Below are 27,454 nucleotides of genomic sequence, written 5' to 3' on the forward strand. Positions count from 1 at the left end.
CCGACAAGGGTTCGCCCACTCGTAAAATGGCGATCCACCCTACAGGAGCGGGCCCGGCGTGAAGGGATGGCCCGGTTGCTTGTTAATTAAGAAAAGAGTCCCACAATCAGAAGTGTTCTCCTCGACTTTTAAGATTCTATAAGAGCCACGGGGGCCCCCGGACCCCCGCGGACACCCTCGATGGGGAATGACTGCCATGATTGCCCACGGAACGATGAAAATGTAGCCGCGAGACGTCGGCGCTCCCATGCTGGCGCCAGCCTCAGTTTGAATGACTAAAATCCTGCAGACTACAGTTCGGATCAGTTCCGGTGAAAACCCAGTATGACCCGGTAGAAAAATTGTTGCCTCCCTCCCCCTTTTGACTGATGGTTCATACTGCCGATCCTTTCTGTTGCCCTTTAACGGAACTCTTGGACTGCCGAAAGAGGCTCTGGGCCAACCACGAGTTGGTGGAGATTTTGACTATGCCTGGATCTGCCTGGCTGCACCCAAAATGGCGCCGGTACAAATGAAACTTTCAACTCCTTGTTGTACCCCGATTGCTCAGCCTTGGTGTCATGAGATATGTATGCAGTTTTTTAAACACATGGATTGATATAGGATGTGTACTGATTATATGTTCAGACAATGAATTGATATGGGATGTGTACTGTCAGTTCGGACAATGAATTGATATGGGATGGGTACTGATTATGTGTTCGGACAATGAAGGACAATGAATTGACATGAGATGGGTACCGATTGAACATTCGGACAATGAATTGTTGTTAAGTTTTGGTGCATCATGATTATTGAAAGTTCGAATTTCAACACTTATGATACTCGCTCACACTGAAGTTTCGATACGATTTTATTGCACTTGTCGCACTTTTTATGAAATCAACGACCACCGACTCCATTAAGTTTTCCACTACTAAGTATCCCCACATGTACAGTTCCAGCCTGCTCCGTGGCCGGCCCACGAGGTTGTAGGCCCGTATTTGTACACCGACATTTTTATTAAAGATTTTTGAAAGAAGTAAACGTAGTTGTCACGCGTAAATTGGTAAGTTTCGAATAAATGACCACTATTTCCGATATAACTAAAATACAGGTGAAATGGCTCAGCTCGATTAGTTAAGGGTTAAAAGGTATAGTACGCAGAAATATTGCAAATATGAATGGTCCAGGTTTTTGTTGTATGTGTTTCTCATTTTTGTACAGCCTAAAGCAACTGCTAAAAGATCCTGGTATTTAGCCTATACTTTATATGCTACCTGTATCAGGAAAATTGTTTTAAAAATGCCCCTAGGTCGCCCCGAAGGAGTGCCACCTGACCCCCCTAGTACGAATGACAACGACTCCGTACCACTGTAGGTTATCCCTTTTCCTCAAAGGAGAGCACGAGCTCGCCTCCCCCCCACTTTGCACTGACTGCCCTTTGTTCTGACCACCCCCCTGCACACGATCCGTAATACCACACTTGGGCGACCTATGCTATCCACAGGCTTCCGATAATTATCTCTCCCACACTAAGCGGTCCACCTGGGCTTAAATGCCGAGTTGGCAGGGACTGCTTTCCGTGGAGATAGGCCGAGTATGTAGTAAGTAAAAGCCTTTTCGGGTTTATGCGCGCTAATGTGTTTTTAAATGCTGCCCCCGCCCCCCCCCCCCTTCTTTTTCCCTCTTTCTGCAGGTCACATCGGAACGTCGATTAAAAGTACGAAAAAAAAATGATGATCTAGCGGACGAAGAGATGGGAAAAAGGGGTTTGATTATGGTGCCTACAATGACTATTTCTCTCCCTGAACTTAGCGCTTGGGGGGACAGCCTGAAGCGGAAACTACAAAATATGACTTCGCTTGGCACCCCGAATAATACAACCAAAAATGACGTGCACTAATGAATAAGCATCCTACATTTAACTAAATAGGGAAAGTTTAAGGAATATTTTGATGTGAGGTTTACATTTAAAATCTACTACCTCCTTTTCGCACCCTCATAGACATGAAACTCAAAGCTACCCCATTGTTCTCCCAACTGACACCCACTGTTGCCTCAGCCTGGAAACACATTAGCCCGATCAGGTTAGTTCTTGACCAATTGCCAAAGGCGTAAGTGTGTACAACCAAAGCCACCAGTAAAGGCAGCCGACGATAAAGAGAAGAAAAAGGTAAAAAGAGCTTAGGGTGCTAAGGATGCACAGCATACAGGAAGAGATCATTATGGCCAATAACTGTTCTATGTTTTGTCTTGGATTTTTGTATATAATACATGTACTGTCTCCCTCACCTGAGTATGTGTGTACGTAATGTATGGATCTAGGTCATCCCTCTGCCTGTGTTTCCGTATTACTTAACCCCTGCTGTTCTGTGTTGTGTGCGCACTGAATGGCCCATTATTGTACACGTTTCTCTCTCTCTCTCTCTCACTCTCTCTCTCTCTCTCTCTCTCTCTCTCTCTCTCTCTCTCCATGTCATACGTGTACCGAATGGTTCATTTAGAGTGCGGACGACTCTCTCTCTCTGAGGGTCCCCCTGTTCCCTCCTCCCTTGTGTAGGTAACGTTGTGCCCCACCGGCACAAACCTAATTGGGTCTCTTCGAACACAAAGGTGTTCAGCAAAATTGACAGGAACTAAAACGATTGTAACTTGCCATATTACTACCTCTCCTTTCTGCAAAACGATAGAACCCGAGTTGGTAATAAAAGAAAGGACAGGTAAGACGACTGATGTCCCCTAATCTGGCCTTTTTATAGGGGGACTATAACGTCAATGGTCTTCTGTTTTTCAGTTCGTTAGAAATGCAATCCCCAATGCCCAGATTGCCCCACCCCTCTGCACTAAGTGCGGATGTCCAAAGCGTCCTCGCTTCTCCCGATTGACCCCAGCTCCCTGTCCAAGGCGTCCTCGCTTCTCCCGATTGACCCCAGCTCCATATCAGCTATCCCCGAAGCGTAATTGATGACCTTGATTAACCGTCGCTCCCCAAGAAAAGCATGTTTAGCCTCTGCCCCCCTCTCATGATGATAACCCCCCTGCTTGCAAGAGTTAGCCGACCCCGAAGGGAAATGTAAGATTGTCAGTACTTGGGTTAAAAAAAAAGGCGAGTCTCTACCTAAGGACTCGATTTCGAGTTTGATAGAATACACTGTCGATGGGAGTCCGATTTCTCTCCACGTACGTCACGAATGAACGCCAAATAGGCTTACGAATTCAGTGGGAATGCCCTCCTACATACTCCATAAGTGATGACTTCTGACTGTGATCGATGAACATAACCCCCACCTACTTAGGATTGGGGACGGAATTGAGATGTATAAATGTCTTCTCCTGCCAGTTTTTCTAAAACTTGTTTTGTACTCATTCAAAGATACAATCACCGGAGGAGAGGAGCTGGACATGACGCACAGCCTGGCCACAGATCATGAAGCACGTGTGACCTCGACCAAAGGTGGAGTCGCAGAGCAACGAGACGCGGGACGAGGCATCACTCTCAAACTCGGCAGATGAAGGAATGAAGGGCTGCCTTGAAGCCCTCGATTTGCTGACCCACTCGTGCCTGAAGTCCCCGTCCCTTTTGAGCCCGACTGATGGGCCTGCCTGCTCGTCATCCTTTGCTCCTTTGGTCCCTTGGTGTGTTCAAAGATCTGATCCCACTCCGCCCTCTCTTCCCTCGATTATTCAACAACATCACCCTTTTCGCATAACTTTTGACTCAGAAAAGAAGAGCAACATTTAGATAGAATAAGGTTTTGCCACGGAAGAAGAAAGACACGCAGGTGCCCAGCATGAGGCACCCCTAAGAAGATCAGTTAGGAAACAGGACTGTGATCTAACAGCAGAGGACTGATCGCACCCTGCAACACGTAAGGATGAATACGAGCTGGACCTATAGCTCCACCGCCGGTGCTCAACAGCGCCAACAAAAGAAGACGGACTCTGTTAAAAAGACATTGTGACGAAGACCCCCCTTCCTGAACTTTCTACCCACCCCTTAACCAATTGCTTGTATAGAACTTAATTCCTCCCTATTGCTTTCAAAAATGTTTCATCGGTCACTCATGTATTTAGTTTTCCAAAAGTCTCATATAGCACTGACAAGACCCGAAGGTATCAGAGCACTTTTTACTGTATATTGATGTCACCGGAGAGAAAGTCAGAACCTGATTTTATAATGTGTCGGAACATTTTTCTTGATTAACCCCAACTAGGTATTATGCCGATCTCTAGACTTGTATGAATAACCCAACAAATGTAAAAACATATGTACCGCATTCCGCCAATAGTATGGACTGTATGGAAATGAACTAGCTTATGTAAAAAAGCGGCGACTGTTGAAAATGGCGATGTATATGCACATAAGCTGCGTTCATTTGTGTTCACTGTACCCCTTGTTGTATGCAGAACGGATATCGCGAAACACTGACTGTGTTATCCCGCCAGCATAGACCCATGCACACACGTACACGACAGCCATTTTAGGCTCCATGGCCTCTCTGCCTGTTTGTTAAACCCCCGGCACCCCTCCCTGGGCGCACTGCTCATGCATCGGCCATAAGACCCTCTCCCTCTGCGTGACCCTGCTCTAGAAGTAACACTCCTGCTTGACCCACATCCCCCCCCATTTCCTCCCAAGAACACCCTTCCCCTCTGCTGACGAGCCCCCCCCCAGCTGCACTTGGCCTTTCGACCCTAATCCACGAGGCTTTCAAGTCCTAAGACCAAGCCTCGTGGATGTACACCCCCCTTTTCCCTGCCCAGCATAACAAAACCGTGATACGCCAGCCGAAGTGCCCGATCTTATCGCCTGCCTAACCTTTGATCTGATCATCCCCTCCTGCCCTCGTGTCCTGTAGGAATGTCCGGCTGAGAGATCACAATCTTTTGTTACATTCAGGAGGGGAGGATGACATCTGAGCGACTGGTATGGGAATAGGCCTGAAGCTGGAATTCCAAGCATGCTTTTTCCTACTTCAAAGCGTCTTTATTGCAATAAGGAATGTTTGTGCATCATAAACATGTGTATAAAAGACGAAGCCTCAGAGAAACTTGTTAGAGCACCTCCTGAAGACACTATGCGAGTGTCCGACATGACAGGCTCTCCTCATGAGAAATAAAACTCTGTTCTTGTTTTCCTGCGTCCAGCGCCCGTCTCTTTATTTGGTAATTGTTCAAGATGGGAACTAAGAGGCGTCCTGCGCCAGCAGCCTGGGCATCAGGTGCGTTATGGGCTGACTTTTCCACAGCGCTCCTCCACCTTAGCAGAGATGCTGCCACTGGAAGGAAGTAGGTAATACGCAACTCCAACACCAGGTCGAGGTAATTATGCACAGTGAAGATAACCAGTTAAAATGTACAGCAAGAGCTACAAAGCCAAATCAGGATCCAAGAACGACAGCCAATGAAATGTGCTAGTAGTCTGATAGCTGAGGGAACTGAAGAGGTAGAAGTAGCAGGTTAGGGACGTGGCAATGGCGAGCAAGCTGTAACAGCAAGCGCAAGCGGCGATGCAACATGGAAAGTGGCCAGGCAGCTTCCTATCACCATTTCTCTGTTTAAGTAGTGCTACTGCCTACAATAACCCAACCGCTGAACTCTTTCACCGTAATAATCATGGCTCTGCAGCCTCAAAACGCCAGTCTGGCGATCTCCTAGGGATACATTTATCCCTTAATACCAACTTTTCCTTGGGCTGATTCCAGCTCTTGGAGTCCTTGCCGATTCCTGACAATGCGCTGCCGGAATTGTCCTAATATTTGAGGTCCATCTGTAAAGCCAAAAACAGTAGGAGCGCACGAAAATAGGAACTGACGTCCGTGCGCACCTGTGGTACCTATATGCTCCCCCCCTCCTGCCATGTCCAGTGAGGGACAGATGAAGGTTCATCGTGCCACCTATCACTGCCTAGTAGCGAGTATAAGATTTTTCTTGATCTGGTCTGGCACCTAGGTGGATTGAAGGTGAGGAACCAATGGGCAGGTAAGTGCCCACCAGACTCTCCATTTACAGAGAACTACCATAATTTGGAGGTGATCTTTGCGGTGATTGTAAAAAAAATGTGCAATAAAGATTAAATGCATTGAAAGGTTTTAGCAGGTTACATTAAAGTTGCGAGTGTTGTATTGTATGACAGTGTTTCTTAAACTTTTGACTTCTGTCAACCCCCACTTAATCATTATTAAGCTTCGGAACCCACACTGAGACATTAATGGAAGCTGGGGACCCCGACTTAAGCAATTTGGATCATTTGAATCTCAAAACAATACAAAACACCCAGAAAAAAGCATTCATCAAACAAATCCCCAATTGCGCAAATGATGAAATACTTTATTTAACACACAAAGATACAAAAAAATCCAAATGTTCTAAATCCAACTGAGGCCACCCATTGTCCATACTACATCCTGTTTTCTTCATTTGTCTTAAGGGCTGTGAGATATCACTTCCAGTAATGTCATCAAGGTGAAGGACGTGATGTCACGTCTCTTACTCCTAAAATGTTGAAGGCAGTATACTACTAGATGGTGCACTGTAACACTGAGGACATTTGTTTATTGTTAATGCAGAGAATGTCGTTTTCAAAGAGAGGTGATCACAGAAGCATACGGTCATCATAGGAGATTTTTATGTTAAAATGTCTAACTGCATCATTATTATTTCAAAAGTACAAATGTACAAAAACAAAAAGAGAAAAGTTAAAGCGTTTATTTGGGGCTCTTAAAGTTGGCAGCAGCATGAAATATCGTCCCCTGTTTGTCAATGTCCTAAGCGGCTGTTTTAGGCGGTAGCAGAAGAAATCACTAAATTGCACTTAAAGGAGGTAGCATTTGGAAAAAAAATAGCAAACACATATTTTCCAAAAATATACACTCCAAAACGTAGACTACCAAAATCTCAATACCGCCTAGGCAAACGTTTTGCCCTCCATCTAATCCCACTACCAAACACTAACCGCCAAATATATTAGAACTCATATTAGAATAGTAAATTAACCACGTTCTGTACAATGGAGGAAATACATGTGGCTCAATTTATAAATTCAAAACATTTTTGTGGCATTGAGATGTTGACATTCTTTATGTTGGCGTTTATATTCTTGCAAAAAATATTTTGCAGTTAATTCTCTGATAAAGACCTGAACAAAAAGGAAACGTGCCCTGTTGTAAGTGGAGAGAGAGAGAGACAAAATGCCACTTTACGTAGTGCAGCCAATATTATTACACTAACCTTCAGAATATGGACGCGTTGGTAAACGGGTGTATACATTCCTTTTCTTCTGTCCCAGTTCACACCCTCTCGCCGTATAATACCTGCTTTGCCCTTTACGAGCATCCGTCCCCGCCTAACCCAGGCTACTCCTGGCTGGAGGTTTGCACTTTATTGAGCGGTCTGATTTACTTCTTTAAGTGATGAATATTAGTACTCTGACCTTTTATTTCCGGGTCATTGTTGTGTACCTTCTTATCATCAATCAAAATGGCCGACAACCAAAGCCAGAAGCTCGCGTGGGACCCGGGCCAAGAGTGCAGCACCTGTGCAGACCATGTACCCTCCACGCATGCGCCTTTGTACTTGTGCCCAAATCTGCGCGTTCCTGGACGTTTCGAATGCGCCTCCTGGCACATGGCGATTCCTCTCCAAGCTTATAAATTTCAGCTGTTGCCCTGATACAGCAGATGTTGGTCCTGTATGTCTGCTCGATTGGTCCCCGGTGACAGGAGCCAATCGACCCGTTTTCCTCCACCGCGGACGGATTACCAGGGTGATAAATGGCGGGGAATTGATTTGCTCTTAATTGACAATTTGGTGAACCTGCTTTAAAATCCCAAGGTTTGGCCGCAGAGCTGCGTATTCATAGGTAATTTATAGCCTGATCAATAGCTTGGCCCAACATCCCGCAGACTTAGCTAAGAAGGCCGGGGAGCTGTCACAACGCGGCCGGCGCGCGCCTGAGATGTGTGTCTGGGCCCGGGCGAGGCCTCGCGCCGGGCCACAGAGGGCAGCGCGGCGCGCGCGGCGCGGGCAAACACTGTTTGACGTCCCTGATCGACGTCGCGTTTGAAAGGAGAAGCCAAACGTGGCAGCAGGGCCTGTTCCAAATGGCACAGCGCACCGACTGTTAACCGGGTGACATTGAAAGTCGCGCCCCTTGAGGACAGGGAGACATTTCCACTGCTTGGACAATAGGGACTGAACGAACAGGATTTGTCACACTGTACAGTTGTGCAGAGACGGGTGGCAACATATTAAGCAAATTGTTTTTGCAATGCCATTGACTTTGCGGTATGGCTTTAAGTGGGATGAAACACCTGGTGGGTGGGGGAGGGGGCCTCTCAAAGGGGCATGGCCAATGTAATTAAGGGCGTTGCTTAAAACACGAAAGCAAAACACATCTGTGCTTAGCATAGTGTGCAGCCCGACTGGAATTTTGCTACTTTTCTCTTTGCATCCAGATATATAATGCAAGTAACATTACCCCTAGAACAATCCAGGACTATTGGCTTTGTCAATGGCTGTTAGTTGCATAAGATAAATAACCAACTATAGCTTCGTTATATATAATATTGAAAATGCTTCAGTTCTGCCATGATGAGACCGTGAAAGAACTATAAAGACATGATGAGACTGTGAAAGAACTATAAAGACATGAGGAGACTGTGAAAGAACTGTAACACGTTTCTTTTAAGTTACCGCAAAGCAGCCGCGGCCGGTAGTGGGAGTACCTACCGGGCGGTGACGTGGGGAGGGGAAGGGGCAGGTTGGGGGGTTTTAATGTATGGATTGCGGAGTTTAACAGGTAGGTAAACCTATAAATAAATAACATGAATTTTGTTGCGTGCACTGCATCACCAAATGCGATGCAGTGCTCGCAACGAAATTTGTTTTATTTATTTATATGTTTACTTACCTGTTAAACTCCATAATCCATACATTACTACCCCCCACCGTGCCCCTCCCCCTCCCCACGTCACAACGCCCGGCAGTTACTCCCACTACTGTCCGCGGCTGTCTCAAAGGCAGTGAAGCGTGGTACTGCTGCAGAGTTAAGAATTTTTTTTCACCCTGAGGGTGAGGGCAAAAATGGAGAGCCCGATAGAGACCCGTCTCAGCACCTGCTTTTTAGAACTGGCGGTGCTGAGCACCGGCAGGACCCAGCCCACTTAAAGCCCTGCTTTGCAGCATTTACATGGTAAGGAACAGAGCAGCTACGTTTTTCTAATCACTTCTAATGCGAAATATGGAGCTAAGTTTCAGACAAATGGCGTCATGATGACGGTCTTCCAGAGAGGTAATACCAAGGGCTCTGCACCCCCTACCGAGGGACAAATCAGAAGCGGCTTCTCTGCTAAACAGGGGCGTAACACAGGCCCCCGCAGCCCACGCGGTGCGGGGGGGCCCTAGCTCCAAGGGGCCCCCTCGGCACTGCACTCTGGCCGGGAGAGCTCCTGATTGAGCCCGGAGGGGGTCCCCCGAAGTACAGTGCAGGGAGGCCCCCTCACTTTTTCTTACGCCAGTGCTGCTAAGGTGGAGGAGCTTCACCCACTGCTCTCTGAGCAGTGAAAAACGAAAAATAAAATGATAACACATTATTATCATTTTATTTTTCCGCACTGGCTCAGTTCGGTTGTATTTTAGGTGTGGGGCTGGGCTGTCGTCACAGTCAGCAGGGGAGGACTGGTGGGTACTTTCTAAGTGCGCATGACGGTTTGGCCAGCCGTCTTGGGCCGGCCAAACAGTCATGCGCATTTAGCATTTCTCCACCCGGCTGTATTGCACAGCCGGATGGAGAACATGCACAGCCTCCCACTCCCTGTCTGAGCGCCAAACCAGGGTGCTCAGACCAATCACGATGCTGCTGTCATGTTGATGACAGTAGCGTTGTGATCGGCTTGGGGAGTCTGGGCGCCTGTGTGCTTCCTGCTTCGTCAACAGAAGAAGGACGGAGGAGAGGCGGTGGCAGGTAAGTCAAATATTTTTTTTCAAATTCTACCCCAGCCCCCACACCCTATTCATTAGCAGCCGCCATTGCCTGTCATATTTACAGATCCCTACGTGCCTGGTGGGTTCTAGGTGCTGTCGACTCCCCTCACCCCACTGCAGGTTTCTCAAGCAGGCACCATGTTTAAAGCGTCTACTTGGCAAACTTTTTTTGTTTTGAGTAAGCAAACTCCCAAATGATACTGTTGACAAAACAAGAAACAAACGCACAACAGTTTCCCCTGTTCATGCCGATCATTCTACATGGCTGTATGACGGAATCCCGCATGCATTTACCCTGCATGCCTTTACAACTCAGTTGCTACCTGACTGCAACATTGCCAAGCATTACTTTACCAAACAAGTTGTTACAACTACTTGCTTTAGGGGGTGCAGGACTTTGGAATAGTATAAATTACTATTCCAGCCCCAGTCTATGCAGCAGTAGGAAGGTATTGGACTCAAAATTCCAACACAAGTACAACAATGCACCCCCTACAGCAAGTCCTTGTAACAACTTGTGGGTTAAAGTAATACGTGGGTAACACGTGGTAATGTTGCAGTCGGGGTAGTGACTGCATTGAAAAGGCTGGTCATTGTTGAAACTGCGGGGTAAAGGATGTTTCCCATACTACATGTTCAAGGCCTTCTGGTGGATATGTAAAAGTGAAAATGTCCAGTGGCCTTCCTGCCCTAAAAATCCAGCACCTCATAGGTTGATTGATTTTCAAAGACTTACATTTTGCGGACAGTTATACGCACTCAGAGCAATACAATGATACTTTGGCGTGCTTCCCGGGACAATTACGTGCTTGAAAGGAATGATAGTGCTAAATGCAAGAGAAGCACAAAAACATGGTTATCTGAAGAATGTGGGATGCTAAAGCTCCATACCGACAAACATACCAAGCATGGCAAAAAAACACTCTATAGAGTCAAATGCGGCAAAAATAATTACTACCACAATGAATATAAAAAAGTCCTCCAGTGGTCCTGTGCAAGATGGACGCCTTTTCCACAGACTCTGGATTTCCTAAAGAAATGTGACGAATCCTGCAGCTTTCTCTTATGTCGTAGCAGTGGTACCAGTAGCGTCCCGTGGTGGGAGTGCTGCCGGGCGGTGACGTGGGGCTGGGGAGGGGCAGGGTCGGGGGAAGTACAATCCGGAGTATGGCCGCACAGAGGTAAGTAAACAAACAAGTAAATACAATTAATTTCGTAGCGCGCTAGCCATGGCACTGAAAGTTTGATGCACCAGTCGGCTTAGGCAGTACTTGGGCCCAGGAAGGACTAGTGCACCAGGAGAGCAAGAGGTAAAGTAAGGGACTGATGGACCTCACTGTGGATATGGCAGCTGATTCCACTGGTAATGGGAGGACCAGAGGCCTGAAGGACAATGAGGCGGGTGGAATAGGAAGAGAAAGACATAACATCTTGGATGAAAAACAGCACCAGTATGTATATAGGAGATAGCACAGTGCTAAACCTGGGCTGGTAGGAAGCTAACACTCAATTTAAGGACATAATTTGACCCCTGAGGGAAGCCAATTCTGGTGATGGAATAGTGATATTCAGGTCACTTTGTGAGGCACCCCAGCAAATTAGGAGGCCCATAAAAAGGATTTGGGACCAGTACTCCCTATTGAGAGTAGGGCGGTTAATCTGGGGGCATCAGAGAGGTGTGCAAACATTGCTGTGAGGAAGCGTGCACTCTACAAAATGAAGAGGCTTGGTGCGCTAGCCCGATGACAGCAACATTATGCTTGTTTGAAAAAAAAAATAGGTACCTACAAGAAGCATCAATGTGGCTGTATGAGATGGAATTCGAATATTATAGATATATCTGAATTACCGGAAACAATGAGGCACGTAAATGCATAATGGATGACTGAAATAGGTCCATATGAAGAACATAAATAGAGTAATAGAAGTGTCAGGGAGACAATTCTACCTGAAAGAAAGAAAGACGTGGCACACTGAAGATCTGGAAAAGGCTTGGGCATCTGAACAACTAATATCTGATTAGGCCCTGACCTGAGTAGGCAGTTATTCTGAATAGCATTTACCATAACAATACTGTCCCTCATGAGTGAAAGGACTGTGGGAATCTGGGACAATTCTCGGTTCGAAAAAACCAAAAACACTACCGAAACAGGATAAGCAGAGAAAGATGGTTGAGTATTCAAATCTGAAGAGTCAATAGCAGATAAAGAGCAACGTCAACATGGTTGTCACAAAAGCTGGCTTCCCTGATAGAGTGTCCTCATTTAAGACAGAACGGCAAGCAGAACTATAGGAAGACCACCTAGGGGTCTACAAGATCAAAGATCAGATCTAGGTGCAAAAAATGAGAGTCTAAAAACAAACTAGAAAGCCCTGGAAGTAGACAGTTGGAGCTGGAAACTAGAGTGGATCAGAAAAAGACTGTCCAAAAAGTACATGTGGAAACACTTGCTGACCTACGAACGACAGCCAAACTAGCTATTTTGAAATGTAAAGTTTATATCGAGAGAATATATGACTTGGAGGCTTGAGAGGCAGAGGAGCAAGAGCTTACATTTTCCGTTGTGGGCATATTTTCTACATTTCTAGGCAATTAACATCCGCCAATCTCATTGGACGTCTGGGCATAACCTGCCAACTTAGGGTGAACAAAGCAAACACAATGTGCAATTGTCACCCCGAGTGGGACGGGTATGCCCAGATGTGGGTCCTGTGCTCTCCATACCTCTAGACTCAAGCTATCCTGGCTGATGAGAGGTGAAACCCCAAAACCGATGCTAGGAAGCTTTTATCCAGTCAATGGAGGACCTGGCTTGGCAGTTCAGTCTGGACTGTTCCCATTGGGCGCTGGGTCAAGGCTGATTTACATATGGCTGGGTTCAAACTGGAATGGTATGGGGAGGGAAAAAATGGATTTCGGACCAGATCTCTGTACTGGGGTGAATGTATGACATTGTTCTGCATTCTGTACATCAATTGTTCTTTTTGCATTAATTATGTTCCGCAGCTTGGATGCCAATAACGCATTTACCCCATTTACTCTTTAGTATGCCTTCACCACACCAGTATGATTTCTTTTCTAGATCTTAATTCTTAAACATGTATATAATCAAATGTCATAAATAGATGTCCGGAGATTTGCATCTTGACTTCACTGCTCTTTGCGGTGTAAGTGCAACAGCGTTGGATGCTAAAGCCCAGGTGATGCGAGGTTTCTCCCGACAAAAGTGTGGTGGTTCCTAAAACACTATTAACAATCACTGTAGGGGATGCCTCAGATGACACTACTGGACTGCCTGCTGAAACTGAACATACTGCAAACAGAGCTGCATAACACTCGACTGGAGGCAATTAATGTTGTCTACACAGGGTAATAAATAAGGTTTAAGCTGATCAGCTAATGCGAGCACAACCACCCACTTCTCCCTTACAGGCGAGAATGGAATATATGGAATTTAATAGGCAATGTCACACGTTATCGGAGAGGTCTAGAGAAATTGGGCATGAATTTTGCACCTGGTCAATAATGCACCCCCTGGTATTGGCATTCCTCATGTTGCCAAGGCCTGGAATATGCACCCAGAGTTGCACGATGCTCAGACTGAGCCCCTCCCTCATCGTTTGTGTCTCTTGTGCGTTGCAAGTTCTATTACTTGACAATGGCAATTACAAATCTCGTCTTTACTAGGGGTAGCGTAGTGTGCGTAGTGGGGCTACACGAAGCTCTGCGAAGTGGGGTGGGTGCTACGCCCACCCACACACTTAGCGTAGCCCCACTACGCCCCGCCCGCCTCCCTCCCGCCCTCTTCTACATGCCTAATTTTAATGTTAAACACAGTAAAAGTAATGAAAAATGACTTACTTGGCATGCGGCGTCCCGGGGCTCCCTCTTCCTGTTGTCGCGCCGACTTCTTCAGACAGATGCGCATGCGCGGGCGCCCGCGCATTCGTCTTTGAGAAGTCAGTGCGACAACAGGAAGAGGGAGTCCCGGGACACCGCATGCCAGGTAAGTCCTTTTTCATTACTTTTACTGTGTTTAACATTAAAATGGGGCTGTACAAGAGGGCGGGAGGGAGGCGGGTGGCAGGCAACTTCGCTCCGCCATGGAGTGTGCGTAGTGTTGCCTACTACGCCTACTTTGCGAATCGCGAAGTAGGCAACACTACGCACACTCCATGGACGGAACGGAGAACTGTGCCTAGGGTTAGTCTTTACAAGCATTGGTGAGTTTTCCTTGTTTCTTTTAACAATGTTAATTTTTTTCAGTGAATTATTTTATATTTTATTTAAATTCCCCATAAGTTGTTCTTTTAACTTGAAGTGATGAACTGTAGACCTTGTGCGTACCCTTTCCTAGAGTACCCTACTTTTTTCAGCTTTCCATGTAGTTGCCCCTTTGCACACAAAGGGCTCCATTACAAGTTTTCCGTTATCCCCACGAAGAAATACTGGGGCTGGAATTTACGATACTTGGTGGTAACTCCTCTTGAGATAACGGGGATTGTAAGTTCTTTCTCCTGAAATGAGGGATAACAGGTGGACCTGTGAATACCGGGTCCAATTCTGTTGCATCCCACACGGTACTGGCAGCTGAGAGGGTACTGCGAGGGGGCACTGGTTATGGTGTGTGTCGCACGTGCTAGAGCCTGTTGTGTTCTGGGCCTGACTGCTGGTCGGGGCCCAGTGCAGACTGCTTAGGCTGCGTGCGATGCAGCAATAAATGGGAGGCACTCAATGGTTGCTCGCACAGGTTACGCTGTTGGTGAGTCGGTGATGCATTGATCGCAAGGTAAGTGGTTTTATTTATTTACTTATTTACTTTCCACTTTCCCGTTGGATATCAATCTCCACTACCCCCCAACCAGCGCTGACCTGCCCCACCTCCCCCAGCGTTACTTGTGCGAGCCGCCACTGGAGATGCTCATTCAGTTTACAATCTGCTGTGGGGACTGCCTCTGCCCAGCCCCACAGTTTATTTATGCCAAGGGTCACATGACCACAGGTTAATCCAAACCGTTAATCTCCAGTCGAAGGGTGAACTCCAACACCCCTTCATGGCTGGCCACATTATAATCCTGCAAGTCACAGAAACATTTCCCCATGAGCGGTGAGGCACCCTACCTGATAGACAAACATGTTGTTGGCAAAAGGATAATGATGGTTGATCTCTCTGATCACAGCTACTGGCTGCACCCATTCAACTAGTCAATTGCATAGTCCTGGAACTGTTGGGATGGTGTTGGATTCTGCCGGAGGTTGTAACTCGGTACACCTCGGTCATATTCAGTTTGATCAGTACCGGGTCCTTCAGTTTCCGCCTCCTTGTCTGCGGCGGATAGTCCAGGGGGGCAGGCAATGTCTGGGAAGGCAGTGGAGAGAGCAAACTTTATTGCGGATTAGTCATATGTTGGTCAGCCAAAGATCCTTGCAGATGTAGGCTTAGAAGCTCTGGTGGATGCTCCGGTGGATCTCTTCGGTTTCCCTTGAACAGTATGAAGTATGATACGTTTTGTGCTACTGTCTCTCGGACTCTGGAGGCTGTTGCCATGGTCCTGCAGATCCTTGAGATTTTCCACAGCCATAACTCGAATGGGAGCCTGAATTTGCTTCTGGAGTGCCAGTCCTTGATGAGCACCCAGTCTCCGATGGAGAGCTTCGGGACTTATGCTCACCTGCGTCGAGACACATGGCACCTGGGCTTGTTCCCACGTGGAATGGTGCGGGATGACATCCGTAACCTTTCGACCAAAACAGAGGGTGCTTGGTGCCACTCCAGTGGTGGAGTGCGGAGCCAGCCAGTAGTCTCTTAGAACCGTGTAGATAGCACTACTGCTCGGCCTGTCAATGCGGATGGCCTGCATGATGGTCCTCATGAAACGTTCAACCTTGCCGTTGGCATGAGGGCAATGGGGGGTGATCCAGCGGTGCTTGGTTCCTCAGGATACCAGGTATTTCGCCAAGTCCTTGCCATTGAACATTGAGCCATTATCTGTGCAGAGTTCCCAGATAAGGCTGTGGTAGCCATAACCTTCTCCAGTTTAGGGATTGTTTCCTCAGCGGCGGTGGTCCTCATGATTTCGACCTCTGGCTGAAGAGAATAGTCATCAGTGACCAATAGGAGGTTCCTGTTTATCAAAAGGAGGGAGAACGATCTATGGATCAATTGGGCACCATTTACCACTAAGGGAAGTGGAAGGTCCAGTGTCAGCTTGTGCCCTCAAGTATATTTCAACAAGACTGGGTTGCTGAACTGTTCCTTAGATAAAGAATTGTGTGTCTCTGGCGTGCCCGGAGGGATGTATGTAGTCCCTTTGGGTATCCATTGCGTTGGAAATATTTGCCTCACACACCCTTGCGAGTGTCATGCTTCATCATTGGCGTTGCTCCTCGTCTGGGAGGCGGTGCAATCCCCGACGGGCTCACCTCAAAGAGGGGCTCTTTGGCGGAGATCTTTTAATTCCAACAGCCTATTGGTGAAGTGGGGGTATGTGGGCAGTATGTAGCCTGAAGGTGATTTAAAATGTAGATGGGGGTACCGGAAACTATTTTACTCAGGGGTCCCCTACTACAGATAAAACCGTGGATCTACCAATCCGGGTGCCAACTAGTTAGGTGTAGTGGCCCTAGATCTGATATGAAATGACAATGGTCGACATGTTTCTCGCATGGGTATAGTGCCCGCGATTCATCAGGACCTATTATGAGTGAAGACAAGGTCTACAAATGTGAAGAACAGCATGCTAATGTCATGTGTCTAGTGCCCAAATATGGGATTAAATGTTTTACCTCTGTAGCTATGTCCTATACCTGGATGGTGAATAAGAGTACAGGGTTAACAGCATGTATAATCGCCAGACTAAATGCATGGTGCTAGACCAAAACAACAACACACAGTGTCATGCTAGTAATAGGATACTACTATTAGACTATGTTCAACGTGACTGTATTGTGGCAACGTGAATACAGAGTGTCACACCACCTAATCGTGAGTGAAGGCTTTAAAAACACAAAATGGTAAAACAGCAGCAGTGCTAAAATAGGAGCATCACCCTCATGATCATTCCTTCAGTGTTGGTGACGTGGTGAACTGGTCCATACTCAGTATCTGTATTATAGTGAGTCTCAAGCCAACTAGTAAGTATGTCAAGTATGGGCAAGTATGGGCTACCGACTCACCTAGTAAGCAGGAGCTACGGGCCACAACAATACTCAGCGGGTATGTGCAGCAGGATGGAGCCTCCAGGTTCAGCTATGGAAGTCAAGGGAAGGCATATGTATTATCATGGTGGAATGTCCAAGTCGGAGCTATTCTCAATCGGATGGTAACAACAGATAATCAGAGATAAGGCCATATCAAGTTTAAAGAGGGAGAACCCGTGGAAAGACCCTAGTAAGGCGTTTTGCGGACTCGGGTCCCCCCGGCGATCCCAGGAGTGTCAGCTTACCTCTCGATCACCGCGCACAGGATTAGTCACCTACCCATCACCGCCGAGCTCGGGAAGATACTGGAGCTCGGCGGTGGGCTCCATTTCTATCCGCATCGCGTCCCTGATTGTTGCGTGACTCCGCCCCCTCCGCCGGATGTTTGGATCGATGTTAGTGTTAGGTGATCATCCCCGTGCTTGGGGCGGCCATTACTAAAAGGGGTTTAGTATATATACAGGCATAGCTATGTTTAGAGAATGAGAGGGCGATGTATCTAGTTCACCTGAACATTCACTGTGTATGTCCACTGTTCGAGTTACAAAAAAATATTAATATCACATTTAACCACGGGAATTAATTGTGCGCCCATGTTAGATATACTTGCATCGAATTGGATAAATCGACCTCTGTGTGTGTAGAGTTGAAATTTGCATCGTTTCAGAGCAGGGTGGATAATTGAATGGAGGTATTGTAGACTTATTTATTTACAATGTATATCAATTATCATCGGTCAGATCCAGCCAACCAGGGAACAGTAGGTTGGTTAACACACTCATTTACACGTTCTGTTGGGTCACGTGAGGTGCAAGGTGGAAAAGCCGAAATGCTGAGTATACCCCTGCCAAGGAAAAGACGAAACCAGAGCCACTGATTGGTCAAGGCTGTAAAACAAAACAAAACAAAACAAAAACACCCATCACCATGAGGCCAAGTGCTACGGGTAGATATGCCCTTGATTGTATATCATAAGTAGTCTAGTTAAGGCCGTATGTACATATAACACATAGTCTACGTCAGACCGGAGGCGCTACCTATAACCTTCAGTTAGTGGAGGGTTAATGTAGGATAGAGTTCCCAAATGCTTATGGATGTATGGCGCACTGGATGCATCTCTCTACTTAGCAAGGTGGGTGTTAAACAGGAGGATGTATGTCAAGGGGAGTGATATTATAGTGCGTGCCACGGGATATTCTCTTTGAGGCCTAGACTGTCTGACGATAAACGGTGGACCCATCTCTGTTCTTTGCGGAACAAAGCTTGTTTTGGACAATTGGGGCTTGATTCAAGGACAAGCCATCTGATTGAATCAGCAGTGTGATTTACCTCCCAAAAATGTTTACACATCTTGGTGTTGGTTTTTCTGCAGCGAAAATTGCTGCGATGTTCAGTGATACGGGTTTTGATAGGGCGTGTCGTCATTCCTATGTATTTTAATTCGCAGGGGCAGGTCAGCATGTAGATACAATGTGAGGTATTACAGTTAGTATGCCCTCTGAGTTCCCACGTGAAAGTGTCAGTAAGTTGTATGGTTTTGTGTACAGCTGTAAAGGCACAGACTGCACAAGTGCCGCAGGGGTAGTGCCCTTTTACAGGGGGTAAGTGCCATAGTGTCTGTTGGGACCCCTTCTTGGGCACTTTTGGTCTCGTGCTGATGAGAATGTCTTTAACATTTTGCGATCTTTTAAATGCAAATCTAGGTTGTTCAAAAGTGAGGTCACCAGTATTCAGGATAGCCCAGTGGTGTTTGATCATGCTCTTGACTCTAGTAGACTCTGGGGTGAATGTCGTGACACAGGTTATTGGTTGATTACCCACTGGTATAGGCTCACGTTGTTCGAGAAGAGCCTCTCGATGGTTATTCCTAGCACATTTCTGTGCTTTAGAGACATCTCTCATGGGGTATCCTCTATCTAATAGATTCCTTGAAAGAATAGTTGATTCTTAGGAGGTTCCTGCCAGTAAAATCCGGACTTGTATGGAGCCCGGGGGCATCTGGTGATTGTTTGCTGATGATAGGGGGAGGTAGGTTACCTCCAGGGGCGGATCCTCCTCGTGGGCGGAGTAGCATTGCCCGCTGCTTTCTCGCAGTGCGAGAAGCAGAAAAATAAAGTGGTATAAATACCATTTTATGTTTCTGCTCTTCGCACTGCGAGAAAGCAGAAGGGTTTGGTTGGGGGTAGGTGCGTTGGGGAGGAGTGTCTAGCCCAATGTTATGGGCGCTGACTGTTTGGTCAGCCCCAGAGCCAACCAAACCAGTCATGAGCACTCTCCCGTTTTCTCCATGTAGGCTGCATGCAGCCTGCATTGAGAAAATGGCCTCCCCATAGACGTCTGTACGGACGGCGTCCTAGCCAATCACAATGCTGCCATTGCAGCGTTGTGATTAGCTCAGGGGAGGAGAGGGAGGTTGCGTGCTTCTGCTTCCTATGAGCAGAGAGAGAGCCGGAGACGCGACGCGGGAGTGGAGGTGAAGGTACGTTTTATTTTTTTAAATGTTTTATTAAATTAACACCCCCAACTGCGAGTCATGCCGGCCGCGACTAGTTACCTCCTCAGGTGGCCTGGTAGAGGCCACACTGTTGGACAGTCAGTTCAACTTTCTCGTCGAGGTTAGGGAACCACATCTTGCTCCCCAGTCTGTGTTTTGTCTTGCCAACTCCTTGGTGTGACTCTGTGTATGAGGTTTATCAAACATTGGGTCAGACTGACTGGCACCACAAGACGGGTTCCTCTGAGCAGGCATCTGTCTGCGGAGATGGTGAGCTCCTCTCTCACGTGACTTAGTAACTGGAGCATTGCTCTGGGCTTCTGATGTCTTTTGGGGCAGGGTTGACATGACAGTATCCCATCTTCCTGATTTAGTGGCTGCCATGACTTACTGGAGTCAGTTGTCAGCTTGGGTGGCTTCAATGATGTCGGCCAGCGAGATGGGAAGATGGAGTGACTTTTCCACGATGATCCTCATTTACTCCTCTGTTTCCTCTGCCTCTTCTGCTTCTTGAAGAGTGACTGTCTGGGTATGTCTGCAGAGATAATTCGCTGGGTTGTGGGCTCCCGGCCAGTATCCCACAGAGAAATTATACTCCTGTAACTAGACTATCCACTTTTCAATCCACGATGGAGGCTAGGATGCGTTACCTTTAAAAAGCGGTATTAGGGGTTTGTGGTCAGTACTGATGACAAACGGGTGTTCATACAAGTAGATGTGGAAATGCCTGCAGCCCCAGTGAATTGCAATCGCCTCTTTCTCGATATGAGAATATCGCTGCTTGGTGGGGGTTAGAGCCTGACTGTCATAGTCAATGGGGGCCCACTCTCTGCACTACTGTTCTTGGAATAGGATTGCTCCCAGACCAGTGGGGATGGCATCCACTGACAGCTCAGTGTCCTTTCTGTGGTCAAAATTGGCAAGTGTGGTGTTAGCGGATAAAGCCTGTTTCTTGTCTTGGAAAGACTTTTCTTGTTCAGGACCCCACTGCCAGGTGGTTGATTACTTTGTGAGGTCATGTATTGGCCCTGTGGGTTAGGTAATCTTTTGCATGAAATGGCCACAGTATGTGAACATACCTAAGAAACTTCTCACACCGGTGATGGTGGAAGGTGTAGGTGCATTTTGGATGTCCTGAACCTTGGCAGGATCAGGGGTGATTCCATTTGTGGAGAAGAGGTATCCAAAAAAACATTCCGTCTTTCAGGAATATGCACTTTGCTTGTGCAGCGTGAGGACCCATTTTTGCAGCTGCTGGAACACTGCCCTCAGTCTGTGGAGATGTTATTCCAGGGAGGGGCATGAATCAGGATGTCATCACTGATGTTCAGGACGCCAGTGAGGCCTGCCAGCACTCCTCTGATAATGTCCTGAAACACCTCCGCCGCACTGAGAATGCTGAAGTTGAGGCATTCCTATTGTTGCAAACTAAGATGAGTGGAGAAAGTGGTGACATGTCGGAATTCAGGTGCTAGGAGGTTCTGGTAGTACCCTGATCTGTAATCTGTAATCCACATTTCTAAAGCGCGAACAATCACCCGTTAGGGTCTCTAAGCGCTGGGGGCCGTTGGGAAGATTAATCAAGCTATTGCCCAGAGTGACATGGTGCTGGGATAATCTGCTGCCGGCGCCGGGGATCGAACCGTGATCCCCAGATTCCGGAGTCAGTCGCCCTGGCCGCGGCGCCACACTGAGGTTCCGTGAGTTCTGAACCCGTGTTTAGAAATGTCATGGTTCCGTTACGATTTTGGTAACAAAGAACCGTAACTGATGAGTTCGGCAAGTATGAGTGTTTTCGCCATGTTACACACAAGGGTTCGCAGTTTATTTGAAGATTCTGCTCCGAACCATAGTTATCATTCTGTGTAAGGCAGCCATTTTGTGGTTGCCCTCACATAGGCCGATGACCGCGGCTGAACGAGTCTTTAAGACTCGTGTCGTTTTGCTAGGATTTGTGCTGACTTTTACATGACCCGAAGTGAACTGACCTCGTTGCCTGAAGCCGACCCTGCTGAGCCAGTTTTTGCCCCCTAGCTGATCAAAACTAAAATCAGAGCGCAGGGCATCGTAAAGTTTTACTACACACAAATATGCCTTATCTTACTGTTACCTGTTTCTGTTTCTTTCTTTATGGTCTATTTATGATATGGGTCGTGGCCTCTTTTATTATGGGTTCATTCGGGCTGTCTAGAGGAGAATGTTGGGATTGTCCGATGATTGATCATGGGCCGGACAACTGAAAAGTGGGTTTTACCGTCATGCGATACTTTTGGTGTGGATACATGTGCTTGGACAGTTTGTAAATATTAGGTGTTCTGTCTGGAATGTGATTTTTGGCATAAAAAGGGATGACTTGCTTTGTAAGAGTGAGCAGTCTCCTGAGAACTCATACCGTGATGATTTCTAGGATTTCTGTTACTGGCTGCAGTCAATAAATTCGATCTTTGACGTCACCACGAAGAGTCCCGTGTCTCTGTATTGAATTCTGAGACAGGTGAACCCGAAGACTTTGGGCGTGCCCCTGGCGCCGCCGGGTCCTAATTAACCCGGTTCTTCAGTTGGCGCCCAACGCGGGGCGACATCAAGCGGTACCGGTCCAAGCCTGAAGATTGTGAGGAGCTTCGTGAGGAAATTCCGGAAGAGGGCCCCCACTCCATCGACCCCGGTATGTCGAACGTGGACTGAAGGTCTTTTCAGCGAGGTTTCCCGCTTTCTAGACGGCTACGAAGGACCACTGCCCTGACTGCCGCCCTGTCTTGGACCCCCTTTGTGCAGCTTTGTAAAGCGAGACGATAGACGGGTCTTCTGGTGACGTGACTGATACCTTAGTTAAGTATACGTGGGTCGCTCCCAGTTCTTTGTTGTTCTTTTGCTTTTGGTTCTTTGAATACTTAGTTTTTGGGTCTTTGATTTGGGTATTGCAATTTCCAAAGCCAAGGGACTCGTATATTTGCGAGACTATCGTTGCAGATAATCCCTTGAAGTTTGAAGCTAGATTAGTGAGCGAAGATGCCTAGTCTTAGCAAAATTAGGAGAATATTCTGTTGTGGTTGTAACAAGGACTCCCGATTGGAGGATTCATGTCCGATACCTCCAGTTGGAACGCCGACTTATGAACTTTATTCTAAACACGGCGTGGGCCCCATTACGTTCAATGAAGTATGGGTCCGCTATACCAGAAAGGATGGGGTTTTACGATGGCCCCAATATGGTAGTTTTGACACTGAGATTTTGGATAACTTAGAAACAAAATTGTTTAGAAAGAAAGCCCGGCCGGCAATGTTTGACTCCTTTCGCCTTTGGGGTAAAGAAGCCAGACAACGAGCAATCAAACAAGCTAAAAAAGATAAGAGAGAAAAGGGGTTGTCGATAATGCAAGCTGCCAGGCAGTTTAAAGAAGACAAAGAAGATAAAGCAATTGAGGTATCAGAGAGGCAATATAATATGGCTATTGGTAAATGTTACCCAGCATTGCCAACTATTCTTGAGAAGGCAACAGAGGACCCTGAAAAGGACCCTTTAATGTCGCATCTATTGAGATTACCACCTCCTTATGCACAGAACGCTACGGCACCTCCTCCACCTCCAGTTGTTCCGCTTCCTGGTCCTGCTCAACCGCCAGCCCCTCCTCAGTTAGTTTTTCCTCCTACGGTGCAGCCTCCTCTGGGGCCACCGACTTTGCTATCAGTTCTGCCTCAAACTTCTTCATCTTACTCTCCTGTACCTTCGATTTCTCTTCCTACTACTGCTACGTTTCTATCACCTCAAAATACTTTGTCTCCCGTCCTTATGACAGCTTCTCCTTCTGCTCGACAAAGAATGACCGAAACTGTTACTGGTCTTTTGTCTCCTTTCTTTGGGTCGTCAAATATGACCCCCGTTTCTGCGCGTAAACAACTGCGTAGTCAGTTACCTAGTCCCGAAGAGCGGACAGTGTTGAATCTCCTGGTTCACAGGTGGATTTCGAATGTTTCGAGGTATCATTTAGAGTCAGTTATGGATGTCTTCCTGCAGTGGGAAGCACCCAAACAAAGATACGTGTTTGATGTAATGTGTACTTTCCTCCGTGAGGAATGGGCAGATAATGATTTGGGTTAAGTCTCGGTAGAGTTGCTAAATGTCCAGTCTGAGTTTGCGAAAGGGACGATAGTGGGTCCCGGGATTGAGGATGCGGTTGCGATGGTTCTTGCGTTTAGGAGCGATTTCCCTTCTCAGCGATTGTTTGAGCCTGATTCCGCAGTTAGGAGAAAAGTACGACAATATCCAATGAGAGAGGTCCCCCGGTTTGGAGAGAAGGGGACGCAAACGCTAATCCGCCTGTTCTGCCTCATTTTCAGAGAGTATGGGTACATGTGCCATGGAAGAGAGTAGAAGTTTTGGCCCTTAAACAGTCTTTACCTGATCCCCGTAAGAATCCAGCTGGCTATTACAAAGAATTGTCCCAGACAGTTGACGCACGCATTATGAATTTGGCAGATATTGATATGCTGTTGGGTAATGTAGTGCCTCAACCTCTATGGGCAAAGATTCATCATGAGGATCATGCAATTGAATTAGGTGACTCATGGGTCAATATTGCTGCTGCGGATGCTAGACAAGTTGGTGGTTCTAAGCCTGAACCTCTAGTGGCAGATCTACCTGGCAGAATTATAGATCTTATGAAAACAATGATGCCAGCGTTACGAGTAAATTGGGACAAGTTAGCAGCATGTAAGCAGAAGAAGGACGAAAGGGTATCTGACTTCTTCACTAGATTTGAAGAGACATTTATCGACCATAGTGGTCAGGATATGAGTACGGAAGGTGGGCAAAGATTGTTCGTAGATAAGTTTGTCTTCAACTTACTTCCTGAACTGTGTAATAAGTTGAAAGATTCTGAGAGTTCTTGGGCTGTTTCCTCGTCGGCCCAGATATTGGCGACTGCACAGTATTACGAGAATAGGGATAAGGACGAGAAAGAAAGAGTAGAGAAAAAGACAAAAGACTTTAAGACAAAGGTTCTTTTGCAGCAGGCGTATCCGCCTCGCTCAAATCAGCAAGAATGACAGCAACGCCCACAGTTTCAGCAACCCCCATCATTTCAGAGACCGCAACAGACGGTTGGGTATTTTCCTCCAAGACCTCCCTTGGGCTCGAATCAGTGTGCGTATTGCAGGGAGGAAGGTCATTATAAAAATGAGTGCCCTGTTTTACGACAGCGCGCGAGTGGTATGCCGGCCCCAAGAGGTTGTGGTGGTTTTCAGAAAGTGTTTAGGGGTAGAGGACGTGGTGCGTTTCCTCAGAACGAACGTTCCTTTCCCCCACAAAATTCTATGAATTGTTTTGATCAACAGAAAATCGCCTCTGGTCAATCGACTCAGTACTATGCTGATGACTATTATGTTGAGAGTGAGAATGCTGACTATAATGATTGCTAGGACAGCCATGGACAAAGAGAGGGAGTAGTGTCGGTTCCAGTAGATCAGAGTGGGCCTTATGTTGCAGTAGTTACATCAGGTGTGGTAGCGCCTTTACTTTTGGATACCGGTGCAGCGAAAAGTTCTATCATGCACTCTAAACTCCCTGGCGCACCTTTGTCTGGCTTAACGTATGTTTCCGTAGGATTCTCTGGCGCCCCAGTTCGTAATCCAGTTTCTAGTCCCTTGTCTCTTTCTATAGGGCCTTGTGAATTGGAAGCACCTCTCATTTTAATGACAGGTTGTGGTGAGAATTTGTTGGGTTTGGATTTGTTGAAAAGGTTGAATGCGACATTACATTGTTCTCCTTCGGGAGTACAGCTTACATTGGGTAAGAAAGTGATCTCTCCGATGTATTTGTCTAAAGATCGGCTTCCACCGGAATTGCGCTCTCTCCCTGATACTCTTTGGGCTACTGGTCCTAATGATGTGGGTCTTTTGGAAATTCCACCTTATGTTGTAACACTCAAAGCGAATGTTAAATTGCCACGTATTCCCCAATACAGGATTTCTAGCGATGGTGAAAGGGCACTTTTAGCAATCATTTATGATTTAATTGAGAAAGGTGTGATTGAAGAAACGTGTGTAACAGTCCCGTTTTGCCTGTCCTGAAGCGCACTGACTCTTCTCAGTCACTTGTCTACAGGTTTGTGATCGACCTTCGAGAGGTTAATAAGATTGTTGTGCCACAGTTTCCTGTTGTTCCGGACATTACTGCTTTGCTGACTATGATTCCTGCTTCAGCTGCCTGGTTTTCGGTTATAGATCTGAAGAATGCTTTCTTCAGTATCCCAATCGCTGAGGAGAGCAGAGATATTTTTGGCTTCTCTTTAGGAGGCCGAAGCTTCCGGTTTAAATGCTAGGCTATTGCAAAAGTCCTTCCATTTATAGCCAGGCTTTGAAAACTCAGCTTAATACTCTAGTGTTGCCTTACGGTACTGCGCTTATTCAGTATGTTGACGATTTGTTGGTGACTGCTGATGATGAGGAAACTTGAAAAGAAGCTACTCTTTCTTTGTTACGGCATTTGTCTGACTTGCATCATAAAGTGTCACCTTCAAAGTTGCAGTATTGCCGCAAAGAGGTGACCTACTTAGGTCATCTCTTGTCGAAGGAGGGAAGAAGGTTGACCCCAGAACGAATTCAAGCGATTGCTCAAATGACTGTGCCAAGTACGCAGAGAGAGGTACGTGCTTTTCTGGGTATCACGTCGTATTGTAGACAGTGGATTCCGAATTTTTCTTTGTTGGCAAAACCTCTGTTGGAATTGACTTGTAAGGATATACCGAACCCTCTTCCTTGGTCTGACGATTGTCAGAAAAGTTTTTCTGAATTGCGTGATGCGTTGTGTTCTGCTCCAGTGTTGGGTACCCCTGACTACAGTAAGCCTTTTACACTCTACGTCCACGAGAGAGAGGGTTGTGCATTGTCAGTTTTGACTCAACAATTCGGGGATAAGCAGCGTCCATGTGCGTATTTCTCATCGACTTTAGATCCGGTAGCTAGAGCATTGCCAAGTTGCTTAAGAGCTACAGCGGCAGCGGCTGTTTCTATCCGACAGTCTGCTGGATTGGTGATGGATAACACGTTGGTTGTGATGGTTCCACATGCAGTGGATACTTTATTAAATAGAACCAAGACTCAGCACCTTACTAGTGCGAGATTGTCGGGCTATGAGTTGACGCTTTTGGCTAGTCATATACACATCAAGCGGTGTAATGTATTGAATCCAGCGACATTGTTGCCGATTTCTGTGGACACAGATGGTCAGGAACAGCATGATTGTTTTCTTAGGACGGAGGAGGAAACGAAGGGGAGAATCGATTTGAAAGATACTACTCTTGCGGATCCTGATGGTACGCTATGGGTTGATGGGTCATGCTACAAGCTCCTAAATGGCAATACGACCGCAGCATATGCCGTGACGACATTATTTACGATTGTTGAAACAGCACGAGTGAGCTATAATTCGGCTCAAGCAGCAGAATTGATTGCATTAACGAGAGCCTGTATTTTATCCGAGGGAAAGAGAGTGAATGTGTATACTGATAGCCAGTACGCGTTTGGTGTAGCACACAGTTTTGGACGCTTGTGGAGAGAAAGAGGATTTCTCACATCGCATGGGACTAAGATCCAACATGGGCAGTTGGTGAATGAGCTTCTGGAGTCACTTACTTTGCCGAAGCAAGTTGCGATTGTGAAATGTAATGCTCACCGGAAGGTTACGGATGATGTTGGTCGTGGTAATGTGTTTGCGGATGAAGTTGCGAAAGAAAAAGCGAGAAATGTGATGAATCGAATGTACGTTGTAGGCCCTGCAAGATGGATTGGTCGAGC

The sequence above is a fragment of the Lissotriton helveticus genome, chromosome 5_1 (genome assembly GCF_964261635.1).
Source record: "Lissotriton helveticus chromosome 5_1, aLisHel1.1, whole genome shotgun sequence".
NCBI lineage: Eukaryota > Metazoa > Chordata > Amphibia > Caudata > Salamandridae > Lissotriton > Lissotriton helveticus.